This window comes from Chiloscyllium plagiosum, unplaced genomic scaffold, assembly GCF_037043375.1.
Source record: "Chiloscyllium plagiosum isolate Xiang-an unplaced genomic scaffold, Cpla_swu_hap1 HiC_scaffold_7, whole genome shotgun sequence".
Taxonomy (NCBI): Eukaryota; Metazoa; Chordata; class Chondrichthyes; order Orectolobiformes; family Hemiscylliidae; genus Chiloscyllium; species Chiloscyllium plagiosum.
This window is the reverse complement of record NW_028270145.1, coordinates 36796857-36811952: the sequence shown is the minus strand read 5'-3', so window position 1 is coordinate 36811952 and position 15096 is coordinate 36796857. Positions and strand designations below refer to the sequence as shown.

General features: G+C 42.4%; 1 protein-coding gene across 2 annotated transcripts in view; it reads left to right on the top strand.

The window, feature by feature from the left end:
- The window catches only part of bmpr2b (bone morphogenetic protein receptor type 2b), a 324336-nt gene that overhangs the window by 170497 nt on the left and 138743 nt on the right, over nucleotides 1–15096 (top strand). The gene's annotated exons all lie outside the window — the stretch shown is intronic.

Sequence of the window (15096 nt, the reverse complement as noted above, 5' to 3'; positions counted from 1 at the left end):
GACTAGATTGGGTTGGGATATCTGGTCGGCATGGACAAGTTGGACTGAAGGGTCTGTTATCACACTGTACATCTCTATGACTCTATAAATGAATATCCATAATTGTGTAATCGGCACGTAAACTGAATAATTCAGCTTGGTTATAATAGCCTCAATGAGAAGTTCCTGGACTGATATCAAGGTCGTTTCTTAGAACAACAAATTATGCATTTAACAGAGAGCAGGTGGGACTAGATTGGGTTGGGATATCTGTTAGGCATGGACAAGTTGAACCGAAGGGTCTGTCTCTGTGCAGTGCATCTCTACGACTCAATAATTGTTTTCAACCAATTTACTGGAATTCTTTGAAGCCATAACATGCTGGATAATTAATGCATTGATGTACTGAAACCAAACAAGAAAATGCTGGAAAATCTCAGTAGGTTTAGCAGCATGTGTAAGGAGAGAAAAGAGCCGATGCTTCGAGTCTAACTGCCGTCAGATCTGCTGAGATTTTCCAGCATTTTCTCTTTTGGTTTCAGATTCCAGCATCCGCAGGAATTTGCTTTTATCTATTGATGTATTGTGCTTGGATTACCAGAAGACATTTGACCTGCTTCAGCATAAAAGGTTTTTGTAAAAGTAGAAGTTCACGGTCTTGGGAGGTAAATACTAGCATTGATGCATGAGTCATAGAGCTAAACAGCATAGAAACAGCACCTTCGGTCCAACTCATCCATGTCAACCAGATATTCTAAACTGATCTAGTCCTGTTTGCCAGCATTTGATCTATCCCTGTAAACACTTCCTATTCATGTAGGATGTCTTTTAAATGCTGTAATTGTCCCCACCTCCACTATTTCCCCAGGCAGCTGAATCCATACATGCACCACCTTCTATATGAACAAGTTGCCCCTCTGGTCCCTTTTAAATCCTTCCCCTCTCACCTTATGTTTATGCTCTCTAGTTTTGGACTCCCCTACTTTGGGGAAAAAGACCTTGACTATTCACCATATCCATGCCCCCCATGATTTTATGAACTTCTATAAGGTCATCCCTCAGTCTCTGACAGTCCAGGGAAAAAAAGCCCTGTCTATTCAGCCTCTCCCTATAGCTCAAACCCTCCAACCCCAGAAACATCCTTGAAAATCTTTTCTGCACCCTTTCAAGTTTAACAACATCTTTCCTATAGGAGAGAGACTGGATTTGCACGCAGTATTCTAAAAGTGGCCTCACCAATGTCCTGTACAGCTGCAACATGACATCCCAACCCCTGGACTCAGTGCACTAACTAATAAAGCACAGACTGGTCAATCTGTTTCACTTTATTATTGTTATCCAGAACAAAAGACTTCCACAGGTTACTTCAATAAACTCTAAAGTAATTTGCTTATTAGAAACAAATTTAAGCTTCAAACACATGGTAAACTGGTTATCAACAGAACTACTTTGCAGGACTAATTTTTATCTCTCTTAATCCAAACATATTTATACACTGACATGATGAGACGTACAGCTTTGCAGAGCAATTGTGAGTGGAAAAGTAGAGAAAGCCCTATTCATCAAAAATTCAAAATGAAAGAGTAGAATAAGGTGACTTTCTCACAGTTCCTTCAGTTTCTGTTGGTGGGACTATGTTGCTGTCAACACAGAGCAATGGAAGCCCCTCTGTTTGGGTGACAGGTACATTAGATTTAAGTATCATGATTGAGTTTACATTTCAGCTTTCAGAGTTTGTAGTGGTCAGAGATTTGGACTTCTAGGAATTTCCCCGATTCTCCTGGAGTATTCCACTGAGATATTTAGAATCATAGAATCTCAACAGTGTGGAAACAGGCCATTTGCTCCTACCCTATTACAGAGGAACCTATTTATCTGAACGACACGGGCAGGGAGTATTTTGTTTGGATAATCAAATGTTGGATAACACAATTTAGCCAAGCATTGGGACCTTGCGATCTTGTTTGGATAGTTGATGTTCAGATAATCGAGGTTCCTCTGTACTCTCCATTTCCCCTGAATAGTACACCTAGCCTACACATCCCTGAACACTATGGGCAATTTACCATGGCCAATTCACCTTACCTGCACGTCTTTGAACTGTGGGAGAAAATGGGAGCACCCAGAGGAAACCCATGCAGACACAGGGAGAATGTGCAAACTCCACACAGTCACCTGAGGTTGGAATTGAACCTGGGTCCTTGGCACTGTGAGATAGCAGTGCTAACCACTGAGCCACCGTGCTGCCCCAAACCCAGAGAATTGAGCTTTCATTAAGCACCGTGGGGGTGGGGGGTTGATGGTGGTGTTGGGAGAGGGATGGAGGTAATAGCATTGCTTCCTTGCAAGCCTACCCACAACTGAACACCCTTCAAGTCTATTGCAATACAAACTACTGTTTGTAGGACACTGTTGCTAGGCAACCTTCTGCACTTGGCCTTTTTAAGAAAACTCGGGCTTTTGTCAAGCAATTATAGGCCATAAAGCATTCTCTTATCTCTCTTTTAAAAGCTGTTCTCCCAAAATCTCTTGACTTTTTTTTGTAAACAGCAGACAACCTCGGTTCTTCAGCCTTTTAACTTGTTCCTTCTAAAATGCCGTATCTTTTGCAACTCATAAGTTATCAGTTCTTCATTTTTTCCAATTCTCAATCCACAAATGTGTTCCCATTACTATACCTCCCACCTCTTGTCTCATCTGAATAGTTATGGTGTTGATGTAACTATTACCCCCAAATTGAGCATTGCTCTATCCCAATCCTACAGCATTCCAACAGTGACCTAACCAATATCCTGTACAGCTAAAACATGACTTCTCAACTCCTATACTCAATGCACTGGCCGATAAAGGGAAGCATACCTTCTAGTTGGAATATGCTGTCTGAGGATCTTTGGTGAATTTCTACCTAGTACACACTGCTGCTACAGAGTGTTGGTGGAGGGATCTTGTGGATGTGTAGTGCCAATCAAGCAGGCTGCTTCGTCCTGGATGGTGTCAAGCTTCTTTGTTGGAGCTGCACTTATCCAGGGAATATTTCATCATACTCCTGACTTGTGTCTTGCAGATGATTGACGGGCTTTGGGGAGTCAGGAGGTGAGTTACCAGTCGCAGTATTACTAGCTTCTGACCTGCTTTTGTAGCCACTGTGTTTATGTGGTGAGTCCAGTTGAAATTCTTGTCAATGATAACCCCCAGGATGTTGATCGTGGGGGATTCAGTGATGGTAACACTGATGAATGTCAAGGGATGTCTGTTAATTATCTCTTATTGGAAATGGTTATTGCCTGGCATTTGTGTGGCAAAAATGTAACTTGCCACTTGTTAGCTGAAGCCTGAATATTGTCCAGATCTTGTAGCATCCATGGAGAGAGAGTAAGCTAATGTTTCGAGTTTGGGTGACTCTTCTTCAGAGCTCCAGACCTTGTTTGAACATGGACTGCTTCAGTATCTGAGGAGTTGTGAATGGTGCTGAACATTGTGCAATCATCAACAAACATCTCCACTTCTGACCTTATACCTTTCCTCCATTATTTGATGAAGCAGCTGAAGATGGTTGTGGCTGCACACCTCACATCAACTATCAGTCATGCCAGTGTTCAGAATATAATACGGGTTGGAATGTGAGATACTGTGGGAGATTTCTTCATTACCTACCTAGACATTTCAGACTGACTGGCAGTCACCTATTTGCACTGTACCTGTTTGCCCATAAGCTGTGATTTGACCACGTAGAGTCAAATAGACGGAAACAGACCATTTGGTCTAACCAATCCATGCTGAACATAATTCCAACTAAACTCGTCCCACGAGCCTGTTCCTGGCCCATATCCCTCCTAACCTTTCTTATTCATGTCCTATGAAATGTCTTTTAAGCGATGTAAGTGCTCCCACATCCACCACTTCCTCAGGAAGTTCATTCCACATGCAAACCATCCTTCGTGTAAAATATTTGCCCCTCATGTCTTTCTATAAATGTTTCAGCTATCTTTGAAGTCTCAAAACATCATCCTTTTGCAATTTGTGATGCTTGGACCTATACTGCCACTGTTCCTCTGCAGCTTTTTGTTACTTTATCTTTCTTGAATATGTTGTAGCCAGGCATTTTGCTCCAATGTAGTTACATCTTTCCTTAAACAAGGAGTCCCAAACTGCCCACAGCAGTCTGGATCTGATCTCACCGGTGCCCTGTGTAACTGAAGCATAATCTCCCCATTTTTGTGTTCAATTCCCATTGTAGTAAATGATAACATTCTTTTAGCTTTTCTAATTATTTACTTTTTATTTTTTGTGATTCATGCACAACGATACCCAAATCCCTGTGCATCTGAGTTTGTAATATTTTGTCATTTAAATAGTATAGTTTTTATACTCTGCATGTCAAAATGAACAATTTCACTTTTTAACAGATTATACTCCATTTGCTACAATTTCATCTACTCACTAATTTTATTGGAAAGTCTAATCTAATTTTCTCCAAATCAAGAGTCTTAGAAAATTAAAACTAATGTATAATTATATTTCACTAGCCACTTCTTTTAAGAACCTAGGATAAATCCATCATGATCTACTCCTCTGTCGACTTGCAGCTTTACTCAGTACCACTTTCTGTTGCTTGATTTTCCCGAGTTCTCCACTTCACGAACATACAAATGTATTGTTACTTGTGGGATGTTGCTGCAACTTCTACAGTGAAAACATATTTTAAGATCTGTTCAAATCACCTGCTATTTTCTTATTTCCTATTAGTAATGTTCTAATCTTGATTTTCTACAGGGCTAATGCTCATTTTGTTAACTATTTTAAAAATATTCAAAGAAACTCTTACCTGTTTTTGTATTTCTGGCAAGCTTTCTCTCGAACCCTAATTTTTACCTTTTTTTGTCATTCTTTGCTGTTATGTTCCGTGCAGTTTTCTGACCTGCCAACCATCTTTGCACAATTATATTATTTTGCTTTAAGTTTGGTACTATCTTCAACATTTCTAGTTTACCATGAATGGCAGGTTCTTTGCTCAGAATTTTTGTTGCTTGTTGGAATGTATCTATTCTGTGTATTCTGAAATATCCCTCTTAATATCTGTCACTGCATCGCTATTAACCTATCCTTCAACCTAATTCCCGATTTGTTTCCGCTAGCTGTATTTTAATGGCCTCATAATTGCCCTTACTTAAATTTAACAAAGTAGTCTTGGATGGCTATCGCTCCCTCAAAATGAATGTAAAATTGAATCATAGTTGCTGCTACCTTGGGGCAATATTGCTGTGATTACTTATTAATCCCATCACATTGGCCAGTACCAAGTCTTGTATAGCCTCGTCTTTGGTTGACTCCGCATTGTACTGTTCTAAAAATCTACCTTGAATATATTCTGTGAATTCCGTATCTAGGCTATCGTTGCCAATCTGAATTTTCCAGTTGATATTGTTTGCCCGAAAAGGAGAACTCAAACCTTTATCTAGGTATTCTTCCCATGGATGCCTGACAAAAGGCAGGGAACACTCAGACTACTTAACTAATCCCTTGTTTATTGTAACTCTTTCAGTGCCAGTACTCAATATAAAACATACATTAGTTGCAACATTTACTTTTTAACTCGCTTAATTTAACTTTAGCTTTGACTCATTTCATTTGACTTCACTATACCTTACTTGGAGTCATAGCGATATACAGCACGGAACCAGACCTTTCGGTCCAACTCATCCATGCTGACCTGATACCCCAAACTAATCTAGTCCCATTTGCCATCATTTGGCCTATATCCCTCCAAACCCTTGCTGTTCATGTACCCATCCAGATACCATTGAAATGTAATTATTACCAACCTCCACCACTTTCTTAGGTACCTCATTTTATACATGCACCATCCTCTGGGTGAAAACGTTGCCTCTTAGGTCCCTCTTAAATCTTTCCCTTCTCACCTGAAACCTATGCCGTCTAGTTTTGGACTCCAGTATCCTGGGCAAAATACCTTGGCTATTCACCCTATCTATAGCCCTCATGATTTTATACACTTCTATAAGGTCACCTATCAACCTCTGATGATCCAAGGAAATTGCCCCAGCCTATTCAGCCTCTCCCTATAGCTCATACCCTCTAACTGTGGCAACCTCCTTAATTCACATTTAACCATATCTCGAACTAACTTTTCAGACTGGAGGCCTGTGACCAGTGGAGTGCCACAAGGATCGGTGCTGGGTCCTCTACTTTTTGTCATTTACATAAATGATTTGGATGTGAGCATAAGAGGTACAGTTAGTAAGTTTGCAGATGACACCAAAATTGGAGGTGTAGTGGACAGCGAAGAGGGTTACCTCAGATTACAACGGGATCTTGACCGGATGGGCCAGTGGGCTGAGAAGTGGCAGATGTAGTTTAATTCAGATAAATGGGAGGTGCTGCATTTTGGGAAAGCAAATCTTAGCAGGACTTATACACTTAATGGTAAGGTCCTAGAGAGTGTTGCTGAACAGAGACCTTGAAGTGCAGGTTCATAGCTCCTTGAAAGTGGAGTCGTAGGTAGATAGGATAGTGAAGAAGGCATTTGGTATGTTTTTTTTATTGGTCAGAGTATTGAGTACAAGAGTTGGGAGGTCATGTTGTGGCTGTACAGGACTGCTTAGGCCACTGTTGGAATATTGCATGCAATTCTGATCTCCTTCCTATCGGAAAGATGTTGTGAAACTTGAAAGGGTTTAGAAAAGATTTACCAGGATGTTGCCAGGGTTGGAGGATCTGAGCTACAGGGAGAGGCTGAACAGGTTGGGGCTGTTTTCCCTGGAGCATCGGAGGCTGAGGGGTGACGTTATAGAGGTTTACAAAATTATGAGGGGCATGGATAGGGTGAATAGGCAAAGTCTTTTCCCTGAGGTGGAGGAGTCTAAAACTAGAGGGCATACATTTAGGGTGGGAGGGGAAAGATATAAAAGAGGCCTACGAGGCAACTTTTTCACACAGAGGGTGCTACGTGTATGGAATGAGCTGCCAGAGGAAGTGGTGGAGGCTGATACACTTGCAACATTTAAGAGGCATTTGGATGGGTATATGAATAGGAAGGGTTTAGAGGGATATGGGCCGGGTTCTGGCAGTTGGGACTAGATTGGGTTGGGATATCTGGTCGGCATGGACGGGTTGGACCGAACAGTCTGTTTCCGTGCGTATATCTCTATGACTCCATAACTGGTTTGAAACAAATACTACACCAATTTGAGTGAAGTGGATAACTTTGCTCTCCGTGGAGGTTTTGCCTCATGGTTCTTTATCTTCTCTGATGATCACTTCAGGGCACGTAATTCTCAAATGTAGCCTTGAAGGCTTTTCCTGAGAAAACCTTTTGTTCTGCTAAGTTACCTCAAAAACGTGTACTCCTACTTCCTCTAACAATCAGCCAATGAATTGACTAAATTCTGATCACATTATTCACTCCCAGGCAATGGAACTTTACTGTAAAAAAAATCTTTCAAATGTTAAATAACCTCATTCCATGCTCCATGTAAGGTAACATTGGTGCTAGTATGTCTCGAGATCACAAAGCTTTATTTGGTCAATACAGGAAACTGCAGGTCACAACATGTCCTGGCTGCAGTTTTAACTGAGGTCAGAGTTTAAACTAACTTGACCAAAAGTCCAGCATGCTTGATTGTAGCTCTTAACCAGTCTTGTAAACACTTCCAGCATAGCCTCCCTGTTCTTAAACTCAGTGTCTTGGCTAATAAAGGTAAGTATCCCATGTGCCTTCATAATCACTTTATTTTCTGGTTCCCCCACCTTAAGGGGCCAGTGGACATGCAATGATCCTTGATCCTCCAATAATCTTCTGATCCTTGGTGCTTCCCAAGAGCTTCACCACACATTTACCTAGATTGAATTCCATTTGCCACTGCGTAGCCTATCTAACCAGCCCGCCTACGTCATCCTGTAATCTAAGACTATATTCCTCAACATTTTCTGCCACACCAATTTTTGTAACATCCCTGGACTTGCTGATCAACCCTCCTATATTCAAGTCTGAATCATTCATGTACAGGTATACCACAAATATCAAGGGTCCCAACGTTGATCCCTCTGGAACCCGACTGGAGATGGGCTTTCACTCACAAAAACACCACTTGACGTCACGCTCTGCGTCCTGCATTCAGCCTGTTTTAGATTCAATTAGTCACATTTCCTTGTACCTCATGGGCTCTTACCTTTGCTTATCAGTCTCCAATGCTGGACCTTGCCAGAGCCTTGCTGAAGTCCATGTAGATTATGTCAACTGCATTGTCCTTATCTTCGTACCTGGTTATCTTTTGAAAAATGCAGTCAAGCTGGTCAGACATGACCTACCCTTTACAAAACTATGCTGACTATCCTTGATTAATACTTGCCTCTTTAAATGCAGATTAATTCTGTCCCTCAGAATTGCTTCTAATAGTTTCCCCACTAGAGTCACAGAGATGTACAGCACGGAAACAGACCCTTCGGTCCAACTTGCCCATGCCAACCAGATACCCCAACTTAATCAAATCCTATTTGCCAGCACTTGGCCGATATCCCTTTAAACCCTTCCTATTCATATACCCATCCAGATGCGTTTTAAATGTTGCAATTGTACCAGCCTGCACCACTTCCTCTGGCAGCTCATTCTATATGCGCACCACCCTCTGTGTGAAAAAGTTGCCTCTTAGGTCCCCTTTGTATCCTTCCCCTCTCACCCTAAACCTATGCCCTCTAGTTCTGGACTCCCCCACCACAGGGAAAAGACCTTGTCTTATTTATCCTGTTCATGCCCCTCATGATTTAATAAACCTCTCTGAGGTCACCCCTCAGCCTCCAATGCTCCAGGGAAAACAGCCCCAGTGTATTCAGCCTCTCCTTAAAGCTCAAATCCTCCAACCCTGGCAACATGTTTGTAAATCTTTTCTGAACCCTTTCAATTTTCACAACATCTTTCCGATAGGAAAGAGACCAGAATTGCACACAATATTCCATAAGTGGCCTAACCAATGTCCTGTACAGTCACAACGTAACCTCCCAGCTTCTATCCTCAATACTCTGACCAATAAAGGAAAGCATACCAAATGCCGCCTTCACTATCCTATCTACCTGTGACTCTACTTTCAAGGAGCTATGAACCTGCACTCCAAGGTCTCTGTTCAGCAACACTCCCCAGGACCTTACCATTAAGTGTATAAGTCCTGCTAAAATTTGCTTTCCCAAAATGGAGCTTTTTGTATTTATCTGATTTAAACTCCATCTGCCACTCCTCAGCCCATTGGCGCATCTGATCAAGATCCCGTTGTAATCTGAGTTAACCTTCTTTGTTGTCCACTACATCTCCAATTTTGGTGTCATTTGCAAACTTACTTAACTATACCTTCTATGTTCATATTCAAATAATTTATATAAATGACGAAACATTGTGGACCCAGCACCAATCCTTGTGGCACTCCACTTGTCACAAGCCTGCAGTCTGAAAAATAACCCTTCACTACTACCCTGTGTCTTCTATCTTTGAGTCAGTTGTGTATAGAAATGGCGAATTCTCCCTGTATTCGATGAGATCTAACCTTGCTAACCAGTCTCCCATTACTGATGTTAGACTGAATAGCCTGGTTTCTAGTTTATTCTTTATTCCCTTGTTGAATAATGCTATAATGTTAACTGTCATAGAGATGTACAGCATGGAAACAGACCCTTCGGTCCAACCCATAATCTGGACATTTTGCAAGATGTCACCATCTATTTCCCTACAATCTATATCTTCCATATCGTTTTCCACAGTAAATACTGATCCAAAATATTCATTTAGTATCTCCCCCATTTTCTGTGGCTCCACACAAAGGCCGCCTTGCTGATCTTTGAGGGGCCCTATTCTATCCCTAGTTACCCTTTTGTCCTTAACATATTTGTAAAAATCCTTTGGATTCTCCTTAATTCTATTTGCTAAAGCTATCTCATGTCCCCGTTTTGCCCTCCTGATTTCCCTCTTAAGTATACTCCTACTTTCTTTATACTCTTCTAAGGATTCACTCGATCTATCCTGTCTATACCTGACATATGCTTCCTTCTTTTTCTTAACCCAATCTAGTCCCACCTGCCAACACCCGGCCCATATCCCTCCAAACCCTTCCTATTCATATACCCATCCAAATGCTTCTTACATGTTGCAATTGTACCAGCCTCCACCACATCCTCTGGCAGCTCATTCCATACATGAACCACTCTCTGTGTGAAAAAGTTGCCCCTTAGGTCTCTTTTATATCTTTCCCCTCTCACCCTAAACCTATGCCCTCTAGTTCTGGACTCCCCAAACCCAGGGAAAAGACTTTGCCTATTTATCCTATCCATGCCCCTTATAATTTTGTAAACCTCTATAATGTCACCCCTCAGCCTCCTGGGGATACTGCCCCAGCTTGTTCAGCCTCTCCCTGTAGCTCAGATCTTCCAACCCTGGCAACATCCTTGTAAATCTTTTCTGACCCCTTTCAAGTTTCACAACATCTTTCCGAGAGGAAGGAGACCGGAACTGCACGTAATATTCCAACAGTGGCCTAACAAATGTCCTATACAGCCGCAACATGACCTCCCAACTCCTGTACTCAATACTCTGATCAATGAAGGAAAGCATACCAAACACCTTCTTTACTATCCTATCTACCTGCGACTCTACTTTCAAGGAGCTATGAACCTGCACTCCAAGGTCTCTTTGTTCAACAACTCTCCCTAGGACAGATTACAAATTACATTACAGTGTGGAAACAGGCCCTTCGGCCCAACAAGTCCACACCGACCCGCCGAAGCGAACCCACCCATACCCCTACATTTACCCCTTACCTAACACTACGGGCAATTTAGTATTGCCAATTCACCTGACCCTGCACATCTTTGTGACTGTGGGAGGAAACCGGAGCACCCGGAGGAAACCCACGCAGACACGGGGAGAACGTGCAAACTCCACACAGTCAGTCGCCTGAGGCGGGAATTGAACCCGGGTCTCTGGCGCTGTGAGGCAACAGTGCTAACCACTGTGCCACCGTGCCGCCCACAAACCGACCTTACCATTAAATGTATAAGTCCTGCTAAGATTTACTTTCCCAAAATGCAGCACCTCGCATTTATCTGAATCAAACTCTGTCTGCCACTTCTCAGCCCATTGGCCCATCCGGTCCAGATCCTGTTGTAATCTGAGGTAACCCTCTTCGCTGTCCACTACACCTCCAATTTTGGTGTCATCTGCAAACTTACTAACTGTACCTCTTAGGCTCGCATTCAAATCATTTATGTAAATGACAAAAAGTAGAGGACCCAGCACCGATCCTTGTGGCACTCCACTGGTCACAGGCCTCCAGTCTGAAAAACAACCCTCCACCACCACCCTCTGTCTTCTACTTTTGAGCCAGTTCTGTATCCAAATGACTAGTTCTCCCTGTATTCCATGAGATCTAACCTTGCTAATCAGTCTTCCGTGGGGAACCTTGTTGAATGCCGTACTGAAGTCCATATAGATCACATCTACTGCTCTGCCCTCATCAATCCTCTTTGTTACTTCTTCAAAAAACTCAATCAAGTTTGTGAGACATAATTTCCCACACACAAAGCCATGTTGACTATCCCGAATCAGTCCTTGCCTTTCCAAATACATGTACGTCCTATCCCTCAGGATTCCCTCCAACAACTTGCCCACCACCGAGGTCAGGCTCACTGGTCTTTAGTTCCCTGGCTTGTCCTTACCACCCTTCTTAAACAGTGGCACCACGTTTGCCAACCTCCAGTCTTCCGGCACCTCACCTGTGACTATCGATGATGCAATTATCTCAGCAAGAGGCCCAACAATCACTTATCTAGCTTCCCATGGCGTTCCATGGTACACCTGATCCGGTCCTGGGGATTTATCCACTTGTAACTGTTTCAAGACATCCAGCACTTCCTCCTCTGTAATCTGGACATTTTGCAAGATGTCACCATCTATTTGGAGGAGAAAGTGAGGTCTGCAGATGTTGGAGATCAAAGTTGAAACTTTATTGCTGGAACAGCACAGCAGGTCAGGCAGTATCCAGGGAACAGGAGATTCGACGTTTCGGGCACAGGCCCTTCTTCAGGAATCAACCATCTATTTCCCTACAGTCTATATCTTCCATATCGTTTTCCACAGTAAATACTGATCCAAAATATTCATTTAGTATCTCCCCCATTTTCTGTGGCTCCACACAAAGGCCGCCTTGCTGATCTTTGAGGGGCCCTATTCTATCCCTAGTTACCCTTTTGTCCTTAACATATTTGTAAAAACCCTTTGGATTCTCCTTAATTCTATTTGCTAAAGCTATCTCATGTCCCCGTTTTGCCCTCCTGATTTCCCTCTTAAGTATACTCCTACTTTCTTTATACTCTTAGGATTCACTCGAGCTATCCTGTCTATACCTGACATATGCTTCCTTCTTTTTCTTAACCAAACCCTCAATTTCTTCAGTCATCCAGCATTCCTTATACCTACCAGCCTTCCCTTTCACCCTGACAGGAATATACTTTCTCTGGATTCTTGTTATCCCATTTCTGAAGTCTTCCCATTTTCCAGCCGTCTCTTTACCTGCGAACATCTGCCTCCAATCAGCTTTCAAGAATTCTTGCCTAATACCCGTCAAATTTGGCCTTTCTCCAATTTAGAACTTCAACTTTTAGATCTGGTCTGTCCTTTTCCATCACTATTTTAAAACGAATAGAATTATGATCGCTGGCCCCAAAGTGCTCCCCCACTGACACCTCAGTCACCTACTATTTCCCAAGAGTAGGTCAAGTTTTGCACCTTCTCTAGTAGGTACATCCACATACTGAATCAGAAAATTGTCTTGTACACACTTAAGAAATTCCTCTCCATCTAAACCTTTAACACTATGGCAGTCCCAGTTGAAGTTAAAATCCCCTACCATAACCACCATATTATTCTTACAGATAGCTGAGATCACCTTTCAAGTTTGTTTGTCAATTTCCCTCTGACTATTGGGGGGTCTATAATACAATCCCAATAATGTGATCATCCCTTTCTTATTTTTCAGTTCCACCCAAATAACTTCCCTGGATGTATTTCTGGGAATATCCTCCCTCAGTGCAGCTGTAATGCTATCCTTTATCAAAAATGCCACTCCCCCTCCTCTCTTGCCTCCCTTTCTATCCTTCCTGTAGCATTTATATCCTGGAACATTAAGCTGCCAGTCCTGCCCATCCCTGAGCCAAGTTTCCGTAATGGCTATGATATCCCAGTCCCATATTCCTAACCATGCCCTGAGTTCATCAGCCTTCCCTGTTAGACCCCTTGCATTGAAATAAATGCAGTTTAATTTATTAGTCCTACCATGTCCCTGCCTGCCCTTACTGTTTGACTCACTTCTGTTCTCAGCTGTACTCGTCTCAGACCGATCTCTTTTCTCACTATCTCCCGGGATTCTTCCCCCCCCCCCACCTACCTTACTAGTTTAAAAGTTTAAATCCTCCCAAGCAGTCCTAGCAAATTTCCCTGCCAGTATATTAATCCCCTTCCAATTTAGGTGCAATCCGTTCTTCTTGTACAGGTTACCTCTACCCCAAAAGAGATTCCAATGGTCCAAAAATGTGAATCCTTCTCCCATACACCAGCTCCTCAGCCATGCATTCATCTGCTCTGTCTTCCTATTCCTGCCCTCACTAGCTGGTAGCACTGGGAATAATTCAGATATTACTACCCTTGAGGATGTCCTTTTTAAATTTCTACCTAACTCTCTGTAATCTCCCTTCAGAGTCTCAACCTTTTCCCTTCCAATGTCGTTGGTTCCAATGTGGACAATGACCTCCTCTCCCCCGTGAGAACATTCTGCACCCTCTCTGAGACATCCTTGATCCTGGCATCAAGAAAACAACACACCATTCTGCTTTTTCTCTGCTGGCCACAGAAACATCTGTCTGTACCTCAGACTACAAAATCCTCTAACACAATTGATCTCTTGGAAGCCGACGTACCTCTCGTTGCATTAGAGCCAGTCTCAATACCAGAATCTTGGCTGTTCGTGATACGTTCCCCTGAGAATCCGTCACCCCCTATATTTTCCAGAACAGCATACCTGTTTGAAATGGGTATATCCACAAAAGACTCCTGCACTAGCTGCCTACCTCTCTTACCCTTCCTGGAGTTAACCCATCTATATGACTGTATCTGAGACTTTCCCCCCTTCCTATAACTGCCATCCATCACATATTGCTGCAAATTCCTCATCGCTTCTATCTGTCTCTCCAGCTGATCCACTCGATCTGAGAAGATTCGCATCCAACAGTATTTATGGCAGATATAATCCGCAGTAACCCTTAAACTCTCTTTAAACTCCCACATCTGACAAGAAGTACATATCACTGCAAAGGCTATTTTTGCTCCTTCACAATCTACAGACCCAGAAAATAACACCGTCTTATTCCTCTACAAACACTGCCCTAGGTTAAATTAATAGCTATGGCTTATATTTTAAGTTTAATCAAGAGACTGATCACCAAAAACATATAATCAAGAAAGAATCCACTATACTCACTACTGCAGCCTTTCTCTTGGACAGACTTAAAACAACAACTAACTTATCTGATTCTGTGCTGTGAACTTCGCCCAACAGTTCCTCCAAGATTAGTTGTGAATTTCACTTTGTTAATTTTCCCAGATTCACTCCGATGTCCAGCAATACACGAATTCAAACAGCAAAGGCAGTAACTGTGCAGGTTGTCTGTCTCTGTCTCTCTCTCTCCTGCACTGTCCTCACCATGTGCTTCCTTTGTCTTCTCTTCTCCCTTTTAAATCTGCTGTTGTTTTGACTTTTTTTTCCAAAGTTCCAAAACAATGCAACAGCATATAAAACAGTAATTGCTGCTCTTGGAATTCAAGGAAATCATCTCCAACACTAAAATACCTCAAAAAAAAAAGCAGCTCTTACAGCCAGAAATTTTTCCTGTCCTCCATCTTGGATTACCCAGAATCCCTTTCAGTTCTGTAGCACCTCTGCGATGGCTAGAAGGGAATTGAAAATTATTGCCTGTGCTCCTGATGTTTCCTCAACAAATTAAATATATTTCATCCGGCCCTGGAGATTTCCCTACTTGTAAGACTACGAGACCACTCATAACCTCCTC